The sequence below is a fragment of the Myodes glareolus genome, chromosome 7, assembly GCF_982192425.1.
Source record: "Myodes glareolus chromosome 7, mMyoGla1.1, whole genome shotgun sequence".
NCBI lineage: Eukaryota > Metazoa > Chordata > Mammalia > Rodentia > Cricetidae > Myodes > Myodes glareolus.
Window position 1 is genome coordinate 84,661,925 of NC_142032.1, and position 13,009 is coordinate 84,674,933.

At 43.9% G+C, this 13,009-nt stretch overlaps 1 pseudogene; it reads left to right on the top strand.

Annotated features, from left to right (window-relative positions):
- The first annotated feature begins 10,670 nt into the window (after positions 1-10,670).
- On the top strand, positions 10,671-12,658 carry LOC125417005 (tudor and KH domain-containing protein pseudogene; annotated as a pseudogene).
- The last annotated feature ends 351 nt before the right edge of the window (positions 12,659-13,009 follow it).

Genomic DNA, 13,009 nt, shown 5'->3' on the forward strand with positions numbered 1-13,009 from the left:
TGACATTATAAGCTATAGGTGTTTGGCTGTGTCCACTTGTCCAGTGAAATGAGGTGAAGCTGTCCACTAGGATTCAAGCACACACTCAGCGACACCGGCAGTGTCTCACACCTCCTGGTTAAATAACTGCAAAACCAGAAAGTTGAAAAGAATCCCTGTTTTAGTTAGGTTTCTATTGTATGATTTGTTTCTTGTCAGTTTTTTATTAGGCTCCATCTTTCTATAGTTTAAAATATAAGATAACCTAAGAGAAAGATCCATCCCTTCTACTGAGATTACTCATGTTTGAGGCTTTATTCAGAAGCCAGATTTCTTTCCAGGAACAGAAGCATTTCTCTGATGAGCAAGTTCAGTTTTCATCTGAATCAAAGTAACAGACTCTTCCTTTTGAGCCTAACATTACACCTGTCACCTAGGGCCATTGCTATCCAAGTAGGCATCTCAACTGGAAGTAAAATTATATTCGGTTTAAGATTATATATATATTATTTAATATAATTATTATTTAATTATTTAATACAATATTATTTAATATAATATATATTTAATATATATATATTAAAAATTCCAAGACCATGTCTGAGACTCAAAATAACCTATTAATTTTCAATCCTGTAAAATTAAAAACATATTTAAAATACACCTTTTCCACTTCTGACTGGGCATCCAGGAGGTCACAACTCTGCTGCTAACTAACTCCAGGACATATGGTAATGACCAGTGCTGGGTCTTACTTCTACTGGTGAGCTGTGGTTCTTTATTAACCTGTCTATGTGGGTGGGCTGGCTCTCTGTCCTCACTTCAACTCTCTAGATGACTTCTGTAGAGCTGTTGATTTTCAGTTTGTTCATCTTCTTGTTGTGAGCATGGCGATGACTTACATTCTTCACATATTAGGAGGAAACTCTGAAAGCCCTTGATTCATTTCTACCCACTCTTCCCTTTTTTGGGATAGCTTCAGTTGGCCCATCTTCCAATTGTGGATTCTTCCTTCTGCCTGTTCACATTTGAAATGGAGCTCTGCTCCATTTTCATTTTGTTTATTGTAGTTTACAACTCTGTAATTTCTACCCATCTCTTCATGGTAGGTTTCTTTTTATTAATATTCTTTATAATAACACTATACTTTTCTTAGTTCCTTAGACATGGCCTTCTTTGAACATATTTTAAAGTGGCTGAATTAAATCTTTGTTTAAATAGGGCTGAAATCTGGGCCTTTTCAATTAGCATTTTGGTTGATCGCTCTGTCTTTTATGAGTTCTATTTTATCATGCTGTATTGTCATTTTGAGAACTAGATATTTTAAATGGTGTTTTTGAAAGCGAGTCTTCCATCTCCCAAGACTGCAGTTGCTGCTTGTCACAGTCTGGTAGCTTCTTGGGTGACTTTCCCCAACCGATTCTCTAACATCTATGTCCTTTGTTGTGTATAGACACTGCCCAGAGGCAGTTAATAATTAGGCAAAGATTTCTTGAAATTCCTGGGAACAAGAACAACAACCAAATCTTCCAGTCTTTGCTGAGGGGCTCAGGGTACCTGTGGACTACGCCTACAACACTGAGCCAAACAGCTGAGAACTATGCCTCTGGCCTCTCCTTGGGAAGAACCTCCAATATCCTCCAGATGCAGTGCCTTAGGGCAAGCTCATACTCTTCTGGGTGTGTTTCTAGTCCTCTCAGGCACATGACTTTAAATGGTGCACGGTCTTCTAGACTCCCAGGAATACGTCTGTGCTTTTCAAAACCATATAGTTTGGGAATCTAGGTGTCAGGTTCAAAATTTTTCCAAATTTCCAAATACAGAATCGACAATTTGCTACCTGAATCGACAATTTGCTACCTGTGGTGCCTAGTGGCATATTAAAACCCTTGCTGGCCTCCGGGCTCCCTCAGTATCACCAGTATCTCCTACACATTTCAAAGTCAATGGATTTGTTAGTAACAAACCCCAGAGAAGAAATCCCTTGGCTTCTCCTGCCCATCTGAATGGATAGAGTAGACAGTGTGGCCAATGTCTGGCTTCTGAGGGACCAAACATTGCTTCCTGGTAAGAAACAGAATTTGCTTCTAGTTTCCCAACACACTCATGTGACAGCGAGAAAGATCACACCAGTGCCTTGCTCTATTGACCTGCTCTGTGGATCTTCATTTGCCCCACTCTTTGGAAGTACTCAGTTGGTTCTTCGCTGTCCTCTGCAGAGCCTGTGCCTCTCCTCCCTGCCTTGTACAGCCTTGTGAGCATCTCTAAGAGTGGTCCCCGGTTCGGTAGACAGCAACCTTACACTGCAGGTAGACCACATCGTAGCTTTTGAGGAAGCTGATGGTGTTGAACTTGAACTGGGCCACGTTCTTCCCAGGAGTCTGGAGGTTGGAGTAGGAATTGTCTTTGATGCACCTGATGGGGAGGAAAACCCAGAACTAAAAGATTAACTAACACATGGCATGAATTTCCTTCAACCCACATAACCAGGCTGACTTCTAAGGTTCCGAATCCCAAAGGGAGTTCTTCCCACTCCCCTCCCTTTTATGAACGACAACTACTACTATACTACCATACTAGTATGCTACTACTACTGCCATCACCTACGGCTTTAACACCATTGTTAATGGAAACCCTATACCTAGTCATAAACAGAAGGGAGACATTTAAATACACTAAAAACTATTCAAGGTTTTAGCTGTAACCTTTGCCTTCTAGTTCTACCCGTATTTTGCCAAAAGGGTAGATTATAAGGTGGATGTTACATTTTAAAATGCACTTAGATTATATCAAAAGTTTATAATAGGCCTGGTAATGCAGGTCAGTGGATGAGGGCTTGGTTACCTACCACCCCAATGTTTTGAGTTCAATTCCCAACACTACCCAAAGAAAGTGTATTGTAGACTGTAGGGTGACATAAGTGGTGTATTAAGAGGAGATAAAGTGTTGTTATGTAAATATATAGTTCAAAAGAAGCAGAGAGGTTAGAAAATGTAGCCACAGGGCAGGGAAAGAACAAAAGATAAATGTAACGAATGATGGTGGATTCTAATCCAACTGCTTGACTAAGTACGTTAAATATGGGTGGTTCATATTTACACCAATGTAAAGACAGAGAATAGAGTACAGGAGAATCCACAAAACTTCCAGCTCTGTGCTCTTTACAAGGCAGTCACCGTCAATACACAGACACTGACACTGAGATGTGAAGTTCAGCACAAACTTCAGAGCAGGCAGAACTGTCAGGGACAAGATGGATGCTTTGTAACAACAAAAGAAAGGGTCAGTCCTCTAGGAGCTGATCCTTATCCAAGATAACCGAGGTAAGGAGCAATCTTTATCCCAATATAATAATCATTAATATAATGCACCCGCAAGCAGAGCATTAAAATATGGGAAGCAAAGGGAACTGAGGTGAGATACTGACAAACCAACTGTAGTAACAGAATGCTTCACTATCCCTCTCTCAACCATAGATCCAGTGGGGAGGAATGCAGTAAGGGTATAAGTGACCTGAGGAACACTATTAATCTACTAGATCTTGTTGACATTAATTAAACAATCTATTCAACCACAGCAAAATGCACATTCTCCTCAATCCAGGTAGAACATTCATTAGGACAGACCATATTCCAGCCCATAAGAAATACTTTAATAGTCTTTAAAGGATAGAAGGACATTGTCAGGTAGCAATGGAATTAAAATTAATGGCAGCAATCTTTCTGGGAAAAATTTCTCAAATACGTGCAAGTAGACGGTATATTTTCAGGCAACTTTTGTATCAAAAATGTCCTAAGAGAAATCTAAGACTGTTTTGAAAGAACTGAAAATGGTGCTTGTGGTGTGGGTGAGAAGAACCCACAGAGGCTCACTTTTGAATGCTTGGTCCCCAGTTGGTGGAACTCTTGGGATGCCTGGTTGGAGGATGTGTGTCACTGGGGTAGGCTTTGAGGTTTCAAAAGACTAGTGCCGTTTCCCGTGTTCTCTGTCTGCCTCCTACTTCTGAATGGAGATGTAAGCTCTCCACTTTTCCTGCCGCCATCCCTTCCCTCTGCCATCGTGGACCCTAACCCTCTAAAACCATAAGCCAAATTAAACACTTTCTTTACAAGTTTCCTTGGTCACCATGTTTTGTCACAGCCATCGAAAAGTAAACAATACAATACCTAACTTACCAAAATTTGTGGGATGCAGCTAAGGCAACACTTGGGAGGATTTATATAGTATTAAAATGAATATAATTTGTAAAGATGTCCAATCAACCAAAGATTTAAAGGCTAGAGAAAGGAGGACAAATTAAGCCTAAAGTAAGAAGAATGGTGTGCTAGTTGTGACATTCTGACACCTAACTGAACTTCTCACCTTAATAGTATGACCATAAGAGGGGTCAGAAGGCAAGAACCTTCTCCCTCTGGAGCGCCCTCTAGTCTATGCATCCCCTGCCACAGCTCCCAGAAACTTGTGGCAGGTGCTGTCTTGCTCCTCTGTTGATCTTTGGCAACAGGTGCCTCACTGTTTCCCATGGGCCTAAGGCTGCTGTGGCTCTTACCACACTAAAGACGCCACTGAGGAAACAAGCTTCTTAGCTAGTTGCCAGTTATCCTTTCATGAGCATTTAGCCCCTGTCCTCCAGGCATGACCGCTGCCAAACTGAAAGCAGAGCAGCTGGGATCATCCATTCCTAGGAGACCCCCACACCAGGCCATTAACATCCCTTCATACATGGAGGGAACGGAAAGGCCATTAGCTCCTCAGCTGATTCCAGCCACTCCCTTCTACCCAACCCCAGCTTCATGTGATCTCAGCAGCACTGGGATAGGAGAGGTAGAAGGTTAACCGAAAGGAGCCCCATCATCCACATCATTCAGCAACATTCACAGGGCTATGTTATCTATGCTGGGATGGCACGCTTGGGGTCACCTCTGCAACTCCTTACTCACGCTTCTGCAAATAAGCCCGGAGAACTTACTGGCTCACCAAGATGGACACTGATGAAATTTTGGGTGGAGAGAGTTATCCTTTGTGTTATCAGGAGAAATTAGACATATGCGTCATGTCCCCAGAGAAAGATACACAATTCCACCTGATAAGATATGAAGGTGCCACAGAGGCAAACAACATGCCAAGGTTCACACCTGGCAAATCACTTGCGGAACCAAGCGAGCTCGAAGACGTCTGGCTGGTTTAACTAAGAGCTTAACTCGGGAAAACACGTCGACTTAATCAGTGTGAGCTAAAGTCCTGAAGATTTGCCCTGGGAGAGGGAAACTAGAAAGGAGGGGAGGATTAGGCTAGAACAGATGGGATGGGCTAGCAAAGTACTGAATGAGGTCTTTGAGGAGTCAAGGGAGGTTGTCTAGGCTGCTCTACTCTCCATCTTGATCAGTGTCGGGTAGAGACATGCAGGATGTCTGATAGAGACATGCAGGATGTCTGATAGAGACATATACCGATGGAGATATACTGACTGGGGTGTCATGGCGTAACAGTTCCTTCATACATACATGGGTGTCCTTAATATCAATGCCATTGTTTTATGAGCTAAGAAGGTGGTTGCAGAGATTAAATAGACACATGTATTTAATGGCTCCAGAATATCCTAGATGTTTGCTTCCTATAGTGTGAAATATAGCTAGCTGCTTAGTTCGAGACACAGCAGACAGACAACCTGTCCTCCCTCATCCCCGGCACCTTACCTTGCTCATGGTAGGTATGTTCTGACATGCAGTCAAGAAGCATGTTATGAGAACCGCTGGCTTTGAAGCTGGGAGAATAGTGTCAACCCAGTTATCACCTGTCCAGCCATCACACCCAACTGTCCACGCCACTGCACTCAACACTCGTTCTGCCTCATCTCAGGACGAGTGTGTGCCTGAAATTCTCCAAATGGTGGAACAGCAGACAAATCAGTGAGCTGCTTCAGAAACGAAGCAGCTTCTTCTTCTCTCTTCTGCACATTTTAACAGGAAGTTTAATTTTTTTAAGCCTCCTTTCTTGGACTGCACCCATGACAGGTTTGCTGTCAACCTCTTACCTGCCTGATGGTGCCGCAGGGGCCATAAGGAATATTGAAGATGAGGTAACGCCCAGTGACTTGGGGGTGACACATCCTATCATTTAAATGGATGTCCCAGGAGGAGTAGCCTAATCTCCGGAGATAACCTCGGTCAATGACAGCTTGGAAGAGGTGAGGCAAACAGGACAGCTGAGCTGCAAGAGAGAGGGAAGCTGGTACATTGATTGTAGCTCAGGGGCTGTCCATATGCACTACAGGCAACACTATGGGGTGGGCTGGGCCTACTCAGCATCCCTTACTCCAGTGGTTCTTAACGGTGGGCTGCATATCAGATATTTACACTACAGCTCATAACAGTAGCAAAATTACAGTTACGAAGTAGCAACAAAGAATTTTATGCTTGGGGGTCCCCACAATGTGAGGAACTGTATTAGAGAGTCACAGTGCTAGGAACCACTGATTTACTTTAATCTATCACCTTGGCTTTACTTCTACTGATGTGTGTGTGTGTGTGTGTGTGTGTGTGTGTGTGTGTGTGTGTATGTGTGTGTGTAGGAGACCATGGGTGAATGTTGGATATCTTCCTTGATGACTGTCTACTTTAGTTTTGGAGACAAGGTCTCTCATTTAACCTGGAGCTTGCTGGTTTGGTTGGACTGGTTGCCCAGTAAATCCCTAGGATCCTCCTACTGTCTTCCCCTCCCCAGGGCTGGGATTACAGATGCGTACAACTGTTCTTGGCTTTTATGTGGGTGTTCAGGATCAAGTAAGTCCTCATGCTTTCATGGCAAATACTTTACCAACAGAGGCATCTCCACAGCCCTGGTTTTCACTGGCTATGCTAATATTCTCAAAAATAAAGGCTTTGAAATCAGGACATATCAATAGGGAATCCTGCTTACAACCCATACCCCACAGGCCACAAGTCAGAGCTTTTGAAGGAGAACTCATGACATGCTCAGTCTGAACTTGTATCTGTCTGGACAGTCACACAGAGAAGAAGCTGGAAGAAGTGTGGGAATGAAAATGGGGAGAGCCCACTTACAAAAGGGGCTTCTTCACCAACCTTCTGCTGTCTAGGCAAGTGGGCCTGCCTCCTAGCCTGCATTTTCTCTCCACTCAGCTACTCTCTTAGTTCCTTCCCCAATCAGCTTCAGACTCCAGGAGGGAGGATGACTTTGCCATTATCCGTGGGCACAAGAGAGTCAGCGTGACCTGTCTAGGAGAGATGAGCAGTGAATGTCACAGGTCTGAAGCACCAGAGGAGGACAGCAAGCCATCAGTAGACCAACCATTGCAGCTGGAGTGTGACGACATGAGGGCATCCCAGAACATGCAACATAAAGAGACAGAGATGGATCCTGACCCAGGTGAAGGGGCGCTGAGAACACAGGAGTTATCAATATCGAGATTTGTGGGAGCAGAAGAGTGGGGACTGCAAACCCCACTGCATGGATGAGCTCTGGTTTCTGTCTCTTTCTACATCCAAGCTTGCTCTGCCTTCTGAGTGCTGGGGTTTAAGGCATGTGCCACCACCACCTGGTGAATACTAGTATTGTTAAAAGGCAACACCATAACAAAGCTGTATTATGTAATTTAGCCATTCTACCCTTATACACAGACTGAGCTCCCACAGGAGTCTCTGGGAGTCATACACTGGCAACAACCTTGGTGTTCATCCACAGGGCACTACTTCCAAAAAAAGCTTAGTTTTGAATAGAAAACAAGAAAAAAGCAAAACCTATACAACTGCGCTGCTTCATCATGAAGATCCTTCCTGAGAAATGTGCGGTTAGGAGACTTTGTTGTTAGACCCAAGAAGTCAGCCGTCGGTCCCTAGGACACAGTCTAAGGAATCGCTGTTGTGTATGCATGTTCCATTGTTGACTGAAAAGTCCCTGTGGGAGGTATGACTATATTACCATATACACATGGCTGTATCTGTGAGGTGTCCTGCTTACAGACAGTTACCAGGTGATTTGTCTCTGTAGTAATTAGTCAGCCCTGCACTGTTTGGCACAGTGAGTATTAAATCCACAGGCATTAGTTCTGACTACAGTGTGATAGTCTATACTAACTGCCCTCTCTTGATCTACTTGGTATTATAATACCAAAAGCAGGGTACTTGAGTCGCTAGGAGAATGAGCCAAGGGTGCAGTTCACTGCAGAGAGTGTTCGCCAAGCACGGGTGAGGTCCTGTCTTGCACTGAGCAATGAAAAAGGTATGACTCGTGAATACACATGGTGTCTTCTGAAGGAGGTCCTGAAGGTGACATTCAAGCCTGTGTGACCCACACTGTGCATATGTCGGCGGGTACTACACTATCAGGCTTGTAACCCTCTTCCTGTAAGGTGTAAGAAACCTAAGAGAAAAAGAAATGTGATCCTGCAGTATCAACAGACGCCTTATTATTTTAGCGAGTAGAAAAAAAAACAAAACAAAACTTGCCAGGCAAAGGGATAACTGCCTCGTCAACGGGAAAGATTAGAGGTTTACAAATGGACCCCTGCACAGGCTTTGAGCTGAAGGGGAAATGCTCTCTGTTATTTCAGATCCCAATCCATCAGGCACAGGAAGGCAGCCCATGATGTTTTACTTAATATGATATCATGGCATCAAGCGGTGATGAATATTGTTATGTTTTGTGTATTCTCCAAGAGCAAAACAATTTGTTAAGTGCTCAGAAAAGAACTTTATATGCTAATTTTTTGAAAAGAAAAACCATTTAATTTTTATAGGCAACTTTTTTTTTTTGAGACAAAGTCTCACTTCTTAGTCCTGGCTAGCCCCCAGAATGTCTCATATAGACTACGCTGATTCAAACCCACAGAAACTCATGGGCCTCTGCCACCTGAATGACGGCAATCAACAGTGTGTTCCACCGTATCCGGCATTAGGCAACATTTTATAAGGGCAAAGAACAAAGGGGAGGATGATGTTCCTCAGGTGCAGTTTTAAGTGAGAAAGAAGGAATATTCTATTAAACTACAGAGAGGGAAGCCAGGAAGAAAAGTTACAACAGATGATGAGATGGAATGGGACGGTATAAAGTAGAGAATGGAGCTTTGCTCCAGCAACAAGCACGGCGATCCTTACCAGGTGGCAGAGTCACTTTTGTCAGGGTCGGAACTGGGTCTGAAAAAAAAAAAGCAGTGTAAAGAACGGATTCAATGTCAGGTCTACAATAATAGCCTATTCCAGAGCAGTATGTACTTATCATGTGTGTTTCTGTGTGTCGGCATGGCAGGGTGGATGAGAAGTTGGTGCTGTGGAATACGGCGTACGATCATTCTTCTGGTGCACAGTTCCAGCGTGCCAGAGAAGCTACTCCTTTAACTCTTAGAAAGACTAATCCTGGAAAATTTTATCACTGCTTTAGCATTGAAAAAAATGGAGACTTCAGAGAAGTCTCCTGTGTAACGGGACCAGGCCATTTTCTGCATAACCCTCAAGCCCCACTTAACCTCTCATTGGCAGTAGTAATAGCCAACACCAATCTTGGGAACCCTGCTCCAACAAAACTGTAAAGGTTGTTCATTTTTCATGTAAGTCTCTTGCTGAAAATGGCTAGTTATGATTGCTCGGTCAACTATGTTTACCAGTTACTCCAAGATTGTAACAACACTTTTATTTCATGTTCAGCAACAAGAAAAAGGCTTGGTAAATAAAATCTTAACCCTTGGGGTCAGGAAATAACACCTGATAGAGAGAAATAGGCCTGGTCAGCAAGTTGGGTGGCTACAGAAGAACAGAATTAGATCTGTATCTCTCACTCTCCGCACAAAATCCATTCAAGATAGATCAAGGACCTTAAAGTAAAACATAAAATGTGGAACCTTCAGGAAGACAACTTGGGGGAAAATGCTTGTAGCTGCATAAATAGGCAACAACTTTCTGAACAGGACTCTATTAACAGAGTAAATAAATTAAATAATTTAAAAATTGGACGACATGAAATTTAAAAGCTTCTGTACAGCAAAGGAAACCATCAGCAGAGTGAGCACACAGTCACAAAATGGGAGAAAATCTCCCGCTAACTCAGACAGGTGGCTGTTATCTAGACTGCATGAAGGACTGCAAAAATGAAATCCCTGGGTCCTAAAACTGTCAGTCAATAGATGGGCTGACAACGGAATAGACAGTTCAACAAGGAAGAAATGCAAATGACCAACAAATATTCTCGAAGTTGTTTACCCTCCTTAGCCCATCAGGAAAGTGCAAGGTAAGACCACTCTTAGGGCTGAATAGATGGTCAGTGGTTAAGAACAAGTCTGCTCTTGCATAGGACTCAAGCTCAGTCTCCAGCACCCACATCAGGGACTTCATGAGTGCTTGTGATGCCAGCTCCAGAGATTCAGTAGCCTCTTCTGGACTCAGAGAGCTCCTGCCTTCACATCTTTACATACTTACATACAGACTGATACATATAACAACAACAAAAAGACTACTTTCTTCTTAACCCATTTAGAATGGCTGCCATCTGAGAAACTCAATGACCAAATGTTGGTGAAGATGTGGGGGAAAACTAATTACTGCTCGTGGAAGTGAAAACAGGTAAAGCCACCATGAAAATCCACGTGGGGAGCCACCGGGCAGTGGCACGGGCAAGGTGCCAAGCAAAGCGTGTAGCGAGCGACTGGGAGGAGCCGATGTTAAATCAGAGTGCCGCAGAAAATGTCCACTGAACGAACTTCATGGAAAAGCCTGTCCACTATTCAAAAAAAAATAGCCCTGGGCCTTGGGATCCCAGCAAGTGGCTATAAATTTAGTTACTGGGTCTAGGATTATGGAAATGATCCAGTTGCTACATCCTATACCGCCGATATAGGGAAAGCGGAGAAGGGAGATTGATATTTGTTGGCGAAGATGACATCGAGATAGAGATGCGAGTTCCCCAGGAGGCTGTGAAGCTGATCATTGGTCGACAAGGAGCCAATACTAAACAGCTGCGGAAGCAGACAGGCGCTCGGATAGATGTGGACACAGAGGATGTGAGCGAGTGCTGATCAGCGGGTTTCCTGTTCAGGGGTGCAAGGCCAAGGCAGCAATTAATCAGATCCAGACAGAGAACACCCCAGTGTCTGAGCAGCTCCCACTGCCCCAGAGATCTGTGGGCAGAATCGTAGGGAGAGGTGGCGAGACGATTCGCTCTATCTCTAAGGCCTCTGGAGCCAAAATTGCTTGTGACAAAGAATCAGAGGGAACGTTACTACTGTCAAGACTTACAAAAATCTGAGGAACACAGAAGGAAGAGGCAGCAGCTAAGCATCTGCTATTGGATGTTTCAGAAGATGAAGAGCTTCGGAAAAGAATTGCCCATTCTGCAGAAACCGAAGTCCCACGAAAGCAGCCGATCAGAGTGCGAAGAGAGGAAGTGACAGAGGCGGGTAGAGCTGACGAAGCAGCTTTACAGAAGAATACCAATTCTAACATGGGGCCAGCGGCACCCCTGGAGGTTCCTCTCTGCAAAGGAGGTGGTGATATGGTTGATACTGGACCAAAAGACGGTTCCTGGGAGAAACCCAATGATGACAGATTTCAGAATTCTGGTGCCCAGAGCAGTCCAGAGATGTTCATGTTTGAAATTCCTAGTCCTGACTTCCATTTCCATGCTGATGAGTACCGAGAAGTCTACGTTTCTGCTTCTGAACATTCTAACCACTTCTGGATTCAAATCATTGGCTCCCGCAGCCTTCAATAGGATAAACTTGTCAGTGAGATGACCCAGCAATATAAGAATAGTAGGCCTGAAGACTTGACTGCGCATGTAGGAGACATTGTAGCAGATCCTTTATCTATAGATGGCTCCTGGTATGGAGCCTGGATTCTTGGTACCTTGGAAAATGGGAATTTGGACCTCTACTTTGTTGACCTTGGAGATAATGGAGATTGCTCACTGAAGTATCAAAGAGATCTCAGGAGTGACCTTCTTCTTCTTCTTCTTCTTCTTCTTCTTCTTCTTCTTCTTCTTCTTCTTCTTCTTCTTCTTCTTCTTCTTCTTCTTCTTCTTCTTCTTCTTCTTTAAATTTATTTTACCTACATTGGTGTTTTGACTGCAAGTATATCTGTATGTGGGAATCAGATCCCCTGGAACAAGAGTTACAGACAGTTTGAGCTGTCATGTGGGTGCTGGGAATTAAACCCAGGTCCTCTGGAAGAGCAATCAGTGCTCTTAACCCCTGAGCCATCTCTCCAGCCCTCCAGAGTGACTTTCCAAGGCTTCCATTTCAAGCAATAGAATGCAGTCTAGCACGGATTGCCCCCTCAGGTGAGCAGTGGGAAGAGGAAGTTCTAAATGAGTTTGAAAGACTCACTGTGCTGACTGGAAGCCCCTCGTGGCCAAGATCTCCAGTTATGTCCAGACTGGAATCTTAACTTGGCCAAAAATCTATTTATATGATACCAGCAACAGGAAGAAACTTGATATTGGGCTAGAATTAATTCGTAAAGGATATGCAGTAAAACTTCCTGAAGACATAGAAGAAAACAGAACCGTCCCAGATATGTTGAAGGACATGGCCACAGGAACAGATGCTTCTCTTACCAGCTCACTCCCTGAGACCAAAAGGAGCCCCGAAGAGCTACCACATACCCTGCCCTGCCTCAGCTTATCAGCTGCCTCTATGTCTGGTGATGAGAACCTTGAGGACGATTTATGCTGACGTCTAGGCTGCAGCTGCCAGACCAGCCATCTGCTTTTGCTGCGATTTGGTGCCAGGAGAGAGGAATCTGACAGAGAGATCCATGAAGTTTTTTATTTCACATGGTGTGGCTTGCTGTGGATCAAATTCAATTTCTGTTCCATTGGACCTACCACAAGGTGTTGGAGACAAATAGATTTCTCCACTTCACTCCTGGCTCCTCCCCATCTTTCGGTGTTTGACTGCTGCTGTGTAATTCCCAGTCTCTGCATGTCAGGTTCAGTCTCCTGTGCCAGTACTAATTTGCATTACTGCTGACCGCATTCTTTTTGAGGCTGGAGAGCAGTCAGGGTTTGGGCATTCGAAGTGGTG